This window comes from Salmo trutta, unplaced genomic scaffold (genome assembly GCF_901001165.1).
Source record: "Salmo trutta unplaced genomic scaffold, fSalTru1.1, whole genome shotgun sequence".
In the NCBI taxonomy this organism is placed as follows: domain Eukaryota; kingdom Metazoa; phylum Chordata; class Actinopteri; order Salmoniformes; family Salmonidae; genus Salmo; species Salmo trutta.
In genome coordinates, this window is record NW_021822981.1 from 57,625 (window position 1) to 69,882 (window position 12,258).

At 44.2% G+C, this 12,258-nt stretch overlaps 1 pseudogene; it reads right to left on the bottom strand.

The window, feature by feature from the left end:
• Positions 1-273: 273 nt before the first annotated feature.
• Positions 274-3,761, bottom strand: LOC115187854 (low choriolytic enzyme-like; annotated as a pseudogene).
• Positions 3,762-12,258: the final 8,497 nt, after the last annotated feature.

Genomic DNA, 12,258 nt, shown 5'->3' on the forward strand with positions numbered 1-12,258 from the left:
GAGAAGGGAAAAATAAAATATTATTAGAATTGACATGCTGTATTTCTGCCTTTTGAGTTGATGGTGCTCAAGGCTTTAAAAAATAATCTGTACACCAATTTATAACAGTATAAATACAGAATATCACTCAATTCAATTCAAATACTATATTCCCAAATATCTCAAATTGATTGAGCAACAGGTATCGTGAAGCATTACAGGCAGGTATAATAATCACAACAGTTTTTGCAGTTATGATAAACAGATCTCCTTAGAAAATGGCACTTACTGCATTTAGTAGAGACGATTGATCCGCAGAATGTCAATAGGGCTCATCTGAGTTGCCTGGCCAATAACTGCATTATTGTCAGGGATTGGAAGAATGGTGGGCTGATTGTTCTTGGAGAAGGCAAACCTGGAACCAGACAACATTGGGCAGAAAGCTCGCACACCATCAATTGCAATTAAAGGATGACATGAGTAGACTATGAAAGGTCCAATTATTTTAGCCATACAACATTACAGCTGTTATTGCAGTAAAGAAAACCTTTCCATTATGTCCTCAACTTACCTTGAGTATTGCATGACAGAATTATAGTCATATGGAGTCCCCAGGTTATCGTTGTGATCTTGTTGAAATTGGATTCCTTCCTATGATGGAAAATGCATGATAAATCATTTTCTTACACAGTATAATAACTTTCATGAATAAGTCACGCTTATAAAGAATTGCTTTACAGATATTATGAATGTTATAAATGCTTATTAATTGAAAAGCTTATAAATCCATGTCAGTGTTTCTATATGTTTACAAATAATGAAATACTAATGTATTATTATAATCAGATAGTAGTACACTAAAGTTTACATTCAAGTTATTAAAGTTTTACTAATATGTATTACTCAAAATGGGCAGGAATAATATTTACATATCTTGTAAACAATAGTATTTATTATTTACCTACGAAGTTATTTAAAAATATATATTATAAATTCAGCATCTGTGGATGTAGAAAGCACTAACCAGGCAAAATGTTCTGAGTCAGGATTTGAACATGGCTGTCACGGTCCACTGCGCGAATGCTCGTGGTTGAAGCCCAAGGCGTGCAGCAGTTCATGCTGCACCACAGACAGATGGACACATCCGTTCCTATTCAGAGACCACCACCTGGCCATTTTTCTGGCGTCCAACATACGAGTAACAGCTACAAACAAGAGTGTATACGGAAGACATAAAGGTCATTTCTAAAAGTAATAAAGTAGTTGTTTTTTGTAGCAATAACAGTAAAGTAAATTGTCATGTAAACACTAAGTAAATAAGAGTGGCAGAAGACAAGTATAACAGGTCTCGTAATGTGCAGCGGTCATACCCTGACAGAGACTGGATGTCCACAAAGTCCCTCTGATTGGTTCGGGAAAGAATCGGACGCAGGTTGATGCAGCAAAGGTTTGCAGCCCACCTTCAATAACAGGACCTCTCCCAGGGGCGCTGCTCAATGGAGCAACAAGAAAGTCAGAAACTCAATACACACACGCACACACAGACTCATATAGTACAGTAAAACCAACCATTAAGCTCAGAAGAAAATAATTTCAGAGAAGAAAATATTTACAGTATTGATAGAGATCACATAGGGCACGTAAACGTTCCCATTAGAGGACTTCGGCCATTTGCAGGTGTGAGCTGTGCAGGGGTCAGCGTTCATGAACCCAGTATTTACTGCAATAGTCCCCAAACATGACTAGTGGCTCGTCAAGTCTTTTCCCTAGAAAACAACACCAAGTGAAGGTTATTATCTGTGTTTCATTCTCGGTGTCATTAAATGCAGGGTAGGAATATACAGGCTGCCTTACCAAGATTTCTGTTGGCCTTCTCAATGAGCGTTGAAGCAGAAAAATCCTCCTCTTCAATGCTATTGGTGCGGGTGCTGTCTGCGGAATGGGAATAAAAAAAATTGCTTAAATGCAACTGTGTCCCTAATATTACAATAAGATAATATGTTGTACCAGTCAAACGTTTAGACACAGCCACTCATTCAAGTGTTTTTATTTTTCTCTTTTCTACATTGTAAAATAATAGTGATGACATCAAAACTATTAAATAACACATATGGGATCATGTAGTAACCAAAAAGATTGTTCAACATATTTTATACTTGAGATTCTTCGAAGTAGCCACACTTTGTCTTGACAGCTTTGCACACGCTTGGCATTCTCTCAACCAGCTTCACCTGGAATGCTTTTGCAACAGTCTTGAAGGAGTTCCCACAAACGCTAAGCACTTGTTGGTTTTCCTTCACTCTCATCCCAACCATCTCAAATGGGTTGAGGTCGGGGGATTGTGGGAGGCCAGGTCATCTGATGCAGCACTCCATCACTTTCCTTCTTAGTCAAATAGCCCTTACACAGCCTGGAGGTGTGTTGGGTCATTGTCCTGTTGAAAAACAAATGAGTCCCACTAAGCGCAAACCAGATGGGATGGCGTATTGCTGCAGAATGCTGTGGTAGCCATGCTGGTTAAGTGTGCCTTGAATTCTAAATAAATAACTGACAGTGTCACCAGTAAAGCACCCCCACACCATCACACCTCCTACTCCATGCTTCACGGTGGGAACCACACATGCAGGACATCATCCGGTCACCTTCTCTGCATCTCACAAAGACACAGCGGTTCGAACCAAAATTCTCAATTTGGACTCAGACCAAAGGACAGATTTCCACCGGTCTATTGTCCATTGCTCATCTTTTTGGTCCAAGCAAGGCTCTTCTTATTGGGGTCTCTTAGTAGTTGTTTCTTTGCTGCAATTCAACCATGAAGGCCTGTTTCATGCAGTCTCCTCTGTTACTTGACCTCTGAAGCATTTATTTGGGCTGCAATTTCTCAGGCTGGTAACTCTAATTAACTGCAGCATAGGTAACTCTGAGTTTTCCTTTCCTGTGGGGGTCTTCACGAGAGCCCCGTTTCATCATAGCGCTTGATGGTGTTTGCGACTGCACTTGAAGAAACTTCGTCATTTCTCTTTTCTTGTTTGAGCTGTTCTTGCCATTAATTGGATTGGTCTTTTACCAAATAGGGCTATCTTCTGTATACCACCCCTACCTTGTCACAACACAACTGATTGGCTCTAACGCATTAAGAAAGAAATTCCACAAATGTATTTAACAAGGCACACCAGTTTTTCAAATGCATTCCATGTGACGACCTCATGAAGCTGGTTGAGAGAATGCCAAGAGTATGCAAAGCTGTCATCAAGACAAAGGTTGGCTACTTTGAAGATTCTCAAATATATTTTGATTTGTTAACACTTTTTGGTTACTACATGATTCCATGTGTTATTTCATAGTTTTGATGTCTTCACTATTATTCTACAATGTAGAAAATTGTGCAAATGAAGAAAAAGCCTTGAAAGAGTAGGTGTGTCCAAACTTTTGACTGGTACTGTACGTCATATACATTCTAACAATGAATGATTAATAAACCAGGTTTAATTTATGGAACATGATATTTAGATACATAATACAATGTCAGCAACTAAATGTTTATAAAGACAGGATGAACACACCAATTTCCATGTCCTCTTCACTCCTTTCAAGTGAAGCTTTCTGTATGCCAACAGCAGAAGGAAATATGCAACAAAATAGGTTAAAATGTTTAAAACGCAAATAATTCATCATGCACAGGGTTTTCCCAATAGTCTCAGATAGACACTTACCCCTGTAGATCGGCCCTGAACTGAGCAGAGAACGGCGATGAAAATGGTCAGCACAAAGACGGTTGCCATGGTGAATGACTGCAGGATGCCCAGGATCAGTCTGTTGTGAACATGATAGACGTGCAGTTGTTTATACTGTAGGCAGACAGATGCGGTCGTTCCTCAGAATATTGGTACATTTCAAAAAAGCATCAGATGTCAACCAAAGTCTTGCTTCAAAAATTTCTCAAACATGGGGGAGTGTGGTTTGTGATGTACAGTGAGTGTGATAATATTGCATACGCCTACTGTCAATTGTATTAATAAGTGAAATACTATACAAACTGTACAATAACGTACAGATGCCACTGACTCAAATATTGAAAACTAAAGTGCATGTGTAAGGAATAAGTGCACTCAGGTCAACACAGTAATGAGATGTGCATTTTATTTTCACCTTGTAAGAGGACAGAATGTAACCTACCCATTTCTCAGTGGGACCATTCCATATGCCCCATGTCTGATATTTGGACAGAAGAACCAGAGTTCCTGAGGATGCTGATGGGGATGTAGTTTTGATGCAGTGAAGTTGGCCATTAGTACGTGATTAAATATGTTGATCCTGTTTACTGGCAGCTATATATGTTTTCAATTATATAGTCACTTAAGGACTTGGTCATTAACAATATACAAACTCTATTGCAGTCTAGTTTGCTGGTTACGTAGGTATCTGTCACGTCCTGACCAGTAAGGGGCTGTTTGTTATTGTAGTTCGGATCAGGGCGTGGCCAGGGGTTGTGTTTGTTTGGGTTGTCGGGTATTGTTCTGTTTTTTTTCTACGTTGTGTATTTATTGTGTTGGCCTGGTATGGCTCTCAATCAGGAACAGCTGTACATCGTTGTTGCTAAATTGGAGTCATACTTAGGTAGCCCTTTTTCACCTGTCTTTTGAGGGAAGTTGTTTTTGCACTGCTAGGGTTAGCCTGCAATACTGTTAGCTGTCGGTTCGTTTCTTGTTTTGTGTAAATGTTCTAAATAAAAGTATTATGAGCATTCACGTACCCGCTGCATTTTGGTCCAATTCATACGACAACCCGTGACCGTATCAGTGAACGTTAAGCAGACATGACAGATGGCCTGTGGCAGGTTGAGACTTAGCAAACTCCCAAAAGGTGGTTTATGTTATGAAATCAATGTTGAAATACCTTTTTGCTTTGTTCCTGTATTGTTTTCATGGAAACTGTTGCATAATGTTAGGAGGTTATGTTTTACGCTTGATAAGGCATGTTATCTGACCATGGGAGTTTGTTAACACAGACTGAAAAAGATAGCACATTATGTTGTCATCATATCAAACCTCTACCATGTGAGAGACAAACATTTTTTTTTTACAAATGTAAGTGAATGTCTTCAGTTATTTGCACAATGTTGGTGTCTTTGCACACTCACATGAAGAAACTCCAGACAAAACACAGACAGTAACTGTCCCGAGATGCTCTTTGATCTTGTACAAAGGTACATCAAAGACCAAATAAAATATAGAAGATGCATTAAAGATCACATGAAATCTAATTAAAAACCGTTTGTCAAGGCGAGACCCAGATGCAGATGGTTGGAGTCTTACAATGTTTATTAATCCCAAAACGGGGGTAGGCAAGAGAATGGTTGTGTACAGTCCAATAGATACCGAAGGGCAGGCAGGCTGGTCAGGCAGTGGGCAAACACAGAAAGACTAGCAAAAGAAAATAGAAACGGAGTAACAGGGGGAAACACGCTGGTTGACTTGACTCCCTGCCTGTGCCATTAAACCCCTACAACTCATCCAGAACGCCGCAGCCCATCTGGTGTTCAACCTTCCCAAGTTCTCTCACGTCACCCCCGCTCCTCCGCACACTCCACTGCTTCCAGTTGAAGCTCGCATCTGCTACAAGACCATGGTGCTTGCCTACTGAGCTGTGAGGGGAACGGCACCTCCGTATCTTCAGGCTCTGATCAGGCCCTAACACCCAAACAAGGGCAACTGCGTTCATCCACCTCTGGCCTGCTGGCCCCCTACCTCTGCGGAAGCACGTTCCCGCTCAGCCCCGTCAAAACTGTTCGCTGCTCTGGCACCCCAATGGTGGAACAAGCTCCCTCACGACGCCAGGACAGCGGAGTCAATCACCACCTTCCGTAGACACCTGAAACCCACCTCTTTAAGGAATACCTGGGATAGGATATAGTAATCCTTCTAACCTCCCCACCCCCCAAAAAATATATAGATGTACTATTGTAAGTGGTTGTTCCACTGGATATCATAAGGTGAATGCACCATTTGTAAGTCGCTCTGGATAAGAGTGTTCTGCTAAATTACGTAATGTAAATGTATGACTAACATACAAGACGAACTGGCACAGAGAGAAAGGAAACGGGGATAAATACACTGGGAAAATCAGCGATACCTGGAGGGGTGGAGAAAAGTCACAGGGACAGGTGAAACAGATCAGGGCGTGACAGTATTTGCCCCCCCCAGGGATGCCACTTGGTGTCCTACCTGGGTGCATACCTGCTGACGGCGGAGGAAATTGCGATGAGTGCCGGGTCCAAGATGTCTTTAGCAGGAATCCAGGATCCGGGCCATAACCTCCTCAGTCAACCAGGTACTGGAAACACCTGCCCCGTGGTCGAACCCTCAGGGGCATCTCACCGTATCCGCTGGCAGGCCATCGATTACCCTGGGGAGGGATGGGCCTGGAAACAGAAGACAAAGGGCAGTGAGACACGGGCTAATTTAAGGACAGCATTGAAGTAGCGTGGATACGGAGGGTATGGGGTAACACAAGACAGCAGTGGAACTAAGGACTCTAGAGATGAGAAAAGGACCAATGAAATGGGGAGACAGTTTGCAGGGACTCTAACCGCAGGGGCAGGTCCCGAGTGGAAAGCCATACCCTCTGCCCAATGCGGTGGCGGGGAGCTGGGGTCCGGCAACGGTCCGCTTGTCGACGATACCTGGAGTTGGTCTTGAGAATAACCGCCCTGGCTCTTCTCCAGGTACGTCGACAGCGGCGGACAAACATCTGGGCCGAGGGTCCGCTGACCTCCTGCTCTTTTTCTGGGAAGAGTGGAGACGGATACCCCATGGAGCACTCGAAAGGGGAGAGTCCAGAGGCAGAAAAGGGTGTTCTGGGCATAATCCACCCAGACCAGTTGACGGCTCCAGGTAGTGGGGTTGGTTGAGACCAGGCATCTCAAGGTGGTTTCCAGGTCTTGTTGGCTCGTTAGGGCGATAAGGGAGTCGAGGTCCACCGGCAATTCCCGAGCAGCTACCTCATCCTTTACCTCCTCAGATAATCCGTGAAGAAAAGTATCGAAGAGACCCTGATTCCAGGCACTCTCGGGGAAAATAAGCGACACCTGGAGGGGGGTGGGACAATCAAAGGGACAGGGTGAAACAGATCAGGGCGTGACACAGTTAAGTTTAGTTTAATTAGTAAAATAAGGTGAAAACCTAAAGTGTTGAAAATACAATGTAAAACTAAACAGAACTGTACATGAAGAATAGTCATAAAAAATGCATACTTAAGCTATTTTTCTATCTTAATTACTTGCTTTATTTGTGTGGAAATGTATCTGCCCATCTACACACATTAGGAATGGCAACTCTCCTATTGATGCTAAAAATAATTCCACAAAGGAACTAAAACATCAATCTAATGTCACGTCCTGACCTGGTATAAGGGGTTATTGGTTATTGTAGTTTGGTCAGATGTGGTAGGGGGTATGTTGTTTATGGGTTCGAGGTTTAATTGGATATGTATTTATGAAGAGGGGTGTTTGATTTATGTGTTCCGGGGTTTTGGGTATGTTCTTGTTTTGTATTTCTATGGTTTTCTATGTTGTGTATTTCTTTGTGTTGGCCTGGTATGGCTCTCAATCAGGAACAGCTGTACATCGTTGTTGCTGATTGAGAGTCATACTTAGGTAGCCCTGTTTCACCTGTCCCTTTGTGGGAAGTTGTATTCGTGCACTGCTATGTTTAGCCTGCAGAGCTGTTGGCTGTCATTCGTGGTTCATTTTGGTTGTTTTTGTGTGGTGTTTCGTAATAAAGTAAATATGAGCATTCACGTACCCGCTGCATTTTGGTCCACTTCCTACGACAGCCGTTACAGAACTTCCCACCACCAACGGACCACAGCAGCAGGCCCAGGAAGAGGAAGGATCCTGGGCCAGGGAGAGAAGGGAGTGGAGGACATTTTGAACATGGGAGGATGGTATGGCAGGGGACAAGACCCTGCCATGGAAACAGGTGGAGACAGTGAGGGAGGAACGCGAATGTGGAACAAAGAGCGGGCCCAACGTATGATGCATGAGAGGCGCCCCAATAATATTTTTGGGGGGGGCACATGGGTAGTTTGGCTGGGCCAGGGTTAAGCCCAAACCACTCCCCGTGCTTATCGGAGGCAACTTGTTACTGGTCAGGCCCCGTGCTATGGGGTGATGTGCATGGCGTCGAGGCCGAGCATTCACAGGCCGGTGTGCGCCGTGCCAGCGCCCCGCATTTGCCAGGGGAAGCGGGCATCCAGCCAGTAAGGCTGGTGCCAGTACTGCGCTCAAAACCGCCAGCGCGCCTTCACGACCCAGTGTTTCCTGTTCCCGCTCCTCGCACTAGCCCTGAGGTGCGTGTATCCATTCTGGCGTCTCCTAAGCCAGCACCACGCATCAGGCCTCCAGTGCGTCAGCTCAGTCAAACTCGTCCTGTTCCTGCTCCTCGCACTAGCCCTGAGGTGCGTGATTCCAGTCTCGCACATCCAAAGCCAGCACCACGCACCAGGCCTCCAGTGCGTCAGCCCAGTCCAACTCGTCCTGTTCCTGCCTCCCCGCACTAGCCTTGGGGTGCATGTATCCAGTCTGGCATCTCCAGTACCAGCCCCACGCACACAGGCCTCCAGTGCGTCCAGTCCAGTCCAACTTGTCCTGTTCCTGCTCCTCGCACTAGCCTTGGGGTGCGTGTCTCCAGTCTGGTACCTCCACTACCAACCCCACGCATCAGGCTTTCAGTGCGCTGTCCCCGTCCAGAGTTTCCGACGACAGTACCCCGTCCAGAGCTTCCGGCAATAGTGCCTCGTCCAGAGCTTCCGGCAACAGTACCCCGTCCAGAGTGTCTGGAAACAGTGCCCCGTCCAGAGTGTCCGACGACAGTGCCCCGTCTAGAGACGGCCCACAGTCCGGAACCGAGTGAGACGGCCCACAGTCCGGAACCGAGTGAGACGGCCTACAGTCCGGCGCTCCCAGAGTCGGCCTACAGTCCGGCGCTCCCAGAGTCGGCCTACAGTCCGGCGCTCCCAGAGTCGGCCTACAGTCCGGCGCTCCAGAGTCGGCCTACAGTCCGGAGCTCCCAGAGTCGGCCTACAGTCCGGAGCTCCCAGAGTCGGCCTACAGTCCGGAGCTCCCAGAGTCGGCCTACAGTCCGGAGCTCCCAGAGTCGGCCTACAGTCCGGAGCTCCCAGAGTCGCCCTACCGTCCGGAGCTCCCAGAATCGTCCTTCTGCCTGAGGTCTACAGCGACGTGCCTCAGCCAGAGGTATTCTGCGGGGCTGGACAGGTTAGGTGGTGGACTAAGGCCTGAGCCACCTCCACAGTAGGAGGATTAGGGAGGGGGGGTGTAGCACGGGAACCGTCGGTGACGGCAGCCACCTTCCCTCCCTTTAGTTTGGGGGGTTTATTTTGTGTGAAGTGCATCCGGGGTCTGCACCTTTGGGGGAGGGGGGGGGGTACTGTCACGTCCTGACCAGTATAAGGGGTTATTGGTTATTGTATTTGGTCAGGACGTGGCAGGGGGTATTGGTTTTATGTGGTTCGGGGTTTAATGGGATATGTATTTATGTAAGAGGGGTGTTTGATTTGTGTTCCAGGGTTTTTGAATAATGTTCTTGTTTTGTATTTCTATGGTTTTCTATGTTGTGTATTTCTTTGTGTTGGCCTGGTATGGCTCTCAATCAGGAACAGCTGTACATCATTGTTGCTGATTGAGAGTCATACTTAGGTAGCCCTGTTTCCACCTGTCCCTTTGTGGGAAGTTGTATTCGTGCACTGCTATGTTTAGCCTGCAGAACTGTTGGCTGTCAATCGTGTTTTCGTTTAGTTGTTTTTGTGTGGTGTTTGTAATAAAGTAAATATGAGCATTCACGTACCCGCTGCATTTTGGTCCACTTCCTACGACGGCCGTTACACTAATCAAATCACAGGGCTTTTATTCATTGTTTTCAATCAATCATCCACTGGAAGTAAATAGTTGTACATTTGACCCCTTCACAAAATCCCGCCCCAACTCCAACCTACATTCCCAAACACACACAAAAAAAAAACATTTAATTGTGATCAGTTCGTTTCGAGTGTCTGAGCAAAACAAATTGAAACGTGTTACCTTCCTGCTTGTTGATGTCTAACTAACAGTCCATGTGTCTTCTCCATTGTCTTGTGTTTCTGAGACATTTATTAATGTTTTATTTATAACCACAAGCCCATCAAAGCCACAATTAGAATGCCCTTCTTATTAATTTTTTATTTGATTAATTAGCATCCCCATTAGCCGACGCCAATGGCAACAGCTAGTCTTACTGGGGTCCGACATGTAACAAAAATACATTACAGACAAAAGACTTTACAATTTACATACATTTAAACACATGAACATGCAGTGTGTGGGCATCTATCAGTTACACATTCATGTCAGTAAATACACACAAGTAGGTCACATGGGGGAGAGGCGTTGTGCCGTGAGGTGTTGATTTATATATATTTTTTAAAACAAGTTTGCGGTTCACCTGCGCTATATAAGAAGGAAGGGAGTTCCATGCACTCATGACTCTGTATAGTATTATACGTTTCCTTTCATTTGTTCTGGACCTGGGGGCTGTGAAAAGACCCCTGGTGGCATGTATGGTGTACGTGTCAGTGCTTTGTGTCAGTGCTGTGTGTAAGTTGACTATGCAAACAATTTGGGATTTCCAACACATTCATGTTTCTTATAAAAAAACAAGAAGTGACCCGGTCAGTCTTTCCTCAACTCTTAGTCAAGAGAGACTGGCATGAATAGTATAAATATTAGCCCTCTGACTACAATCAGATGTGCTGCTCTGTTCTGGGCAGGCTGTAGCTTAACTAGGTATTTCTTTGCAGCACTTGACCTTATGACTGGACAATAACCAAGATAAGATAAAACTAGAGCCAGCAGAACTTGCATTGTGTGGTGTCAAAAAATAGAGCATCTCTTTATCACGGACAGACTCTCTATCTTTACAACCATTGAATCAATGTTTTCACCGTGACAGTCTATAATCTAAGGTAACACCAAGTAATTCAGTCTCCTTTACTTTTTCTGTTAATTAAGTGTTTACGGTGCTTGCTGTCCGGATTGGATTATGGGACATATGATGTGTGGAGTCATTGTAGCCTACAAATTAAATGTAGCCTACAGTGTAGTAGCAGAACATCTAGAATAGAGCACAGTATAATAATAACTATTGAAGATTAAGAAAAAATCCCCATAGAGAAAATCCTGTCTCCCAACTGGGTATCCCACCTGTAGACTAATGATCAAACATTGTTATCTGTTAGGTCCAACACTACCACCTTCTGCACCAATTGAGAACAGAGTTGTGTTCAGTATTGACAAAACGGTTTGAAACTGTGTGAAACGGGGGGATACTGAATTTGTCCAATAACAAAGCAATATTCTGCAGTAGGCAACTCAAAATAACTGTATTGATTTTGTACTTTATTCTCATCTGCGGAGATGGCCCTCAAATAACATTAGCCCAGTGTTTCCCACAATCTCAGACATCACAAAGTTACATTTTCTTCCACATTGGGCCCCATAGCTGGTAACCATATGAGGCACTATACTGTATGAAAGTGGCGCTTCACTTTTCAGGAAGTAGCCTTTTAAAAAAAAGTAGGGGCGTGGATCAGAAAACCAGTCAGTATCTGGTGTAACCAACATTTGCCTCATGCAGAGCGACACATCTCCTTTGCATAGAGTTGATTGTTGTTGATTGTGGCCTGTTGATTGTGGCCTGTGGAATATTGTCCCACTCATCTTCAATGGCTGTGTGAAGTTGCTGGATAGGTTTTAATGTCACATGTACAAGTACAGGGAAATGATTTTCTTGCAAACTTAAAACCCAATAACGCAGTCAATAACACTGTATTATTTGGAAAAAACACACAAGGAAATATGAAATACACAATAAAGTAAGTAAGCAAATATACTATACACAGGAAGTATTTAAAAAGTCAATTCCAATACCAAATTTACATGTGTATGGATACTGGAGTGATGGAGGTAGATACAGTATGTATGGGGGTTAGAGGACTAGGCAACAAGATTTAAGATAAACAGAGTAGAAGCAGCTTGCCTGTGAATGGGTGTGCGGGTCTGTAGAGTCAGTATAAATTGTATGTGCATATTATGTGTGAGTGAGCAAGTGATGGAGTGGGTGTTTGTGTATGTGTTCGAGTGACAGTGTGTGTGAGTATGTACTGTAGAGCCCTGTGAGTTTGCATAAAGACAGTGCAAATATTTAAATAAAATATCAATAAAGATGC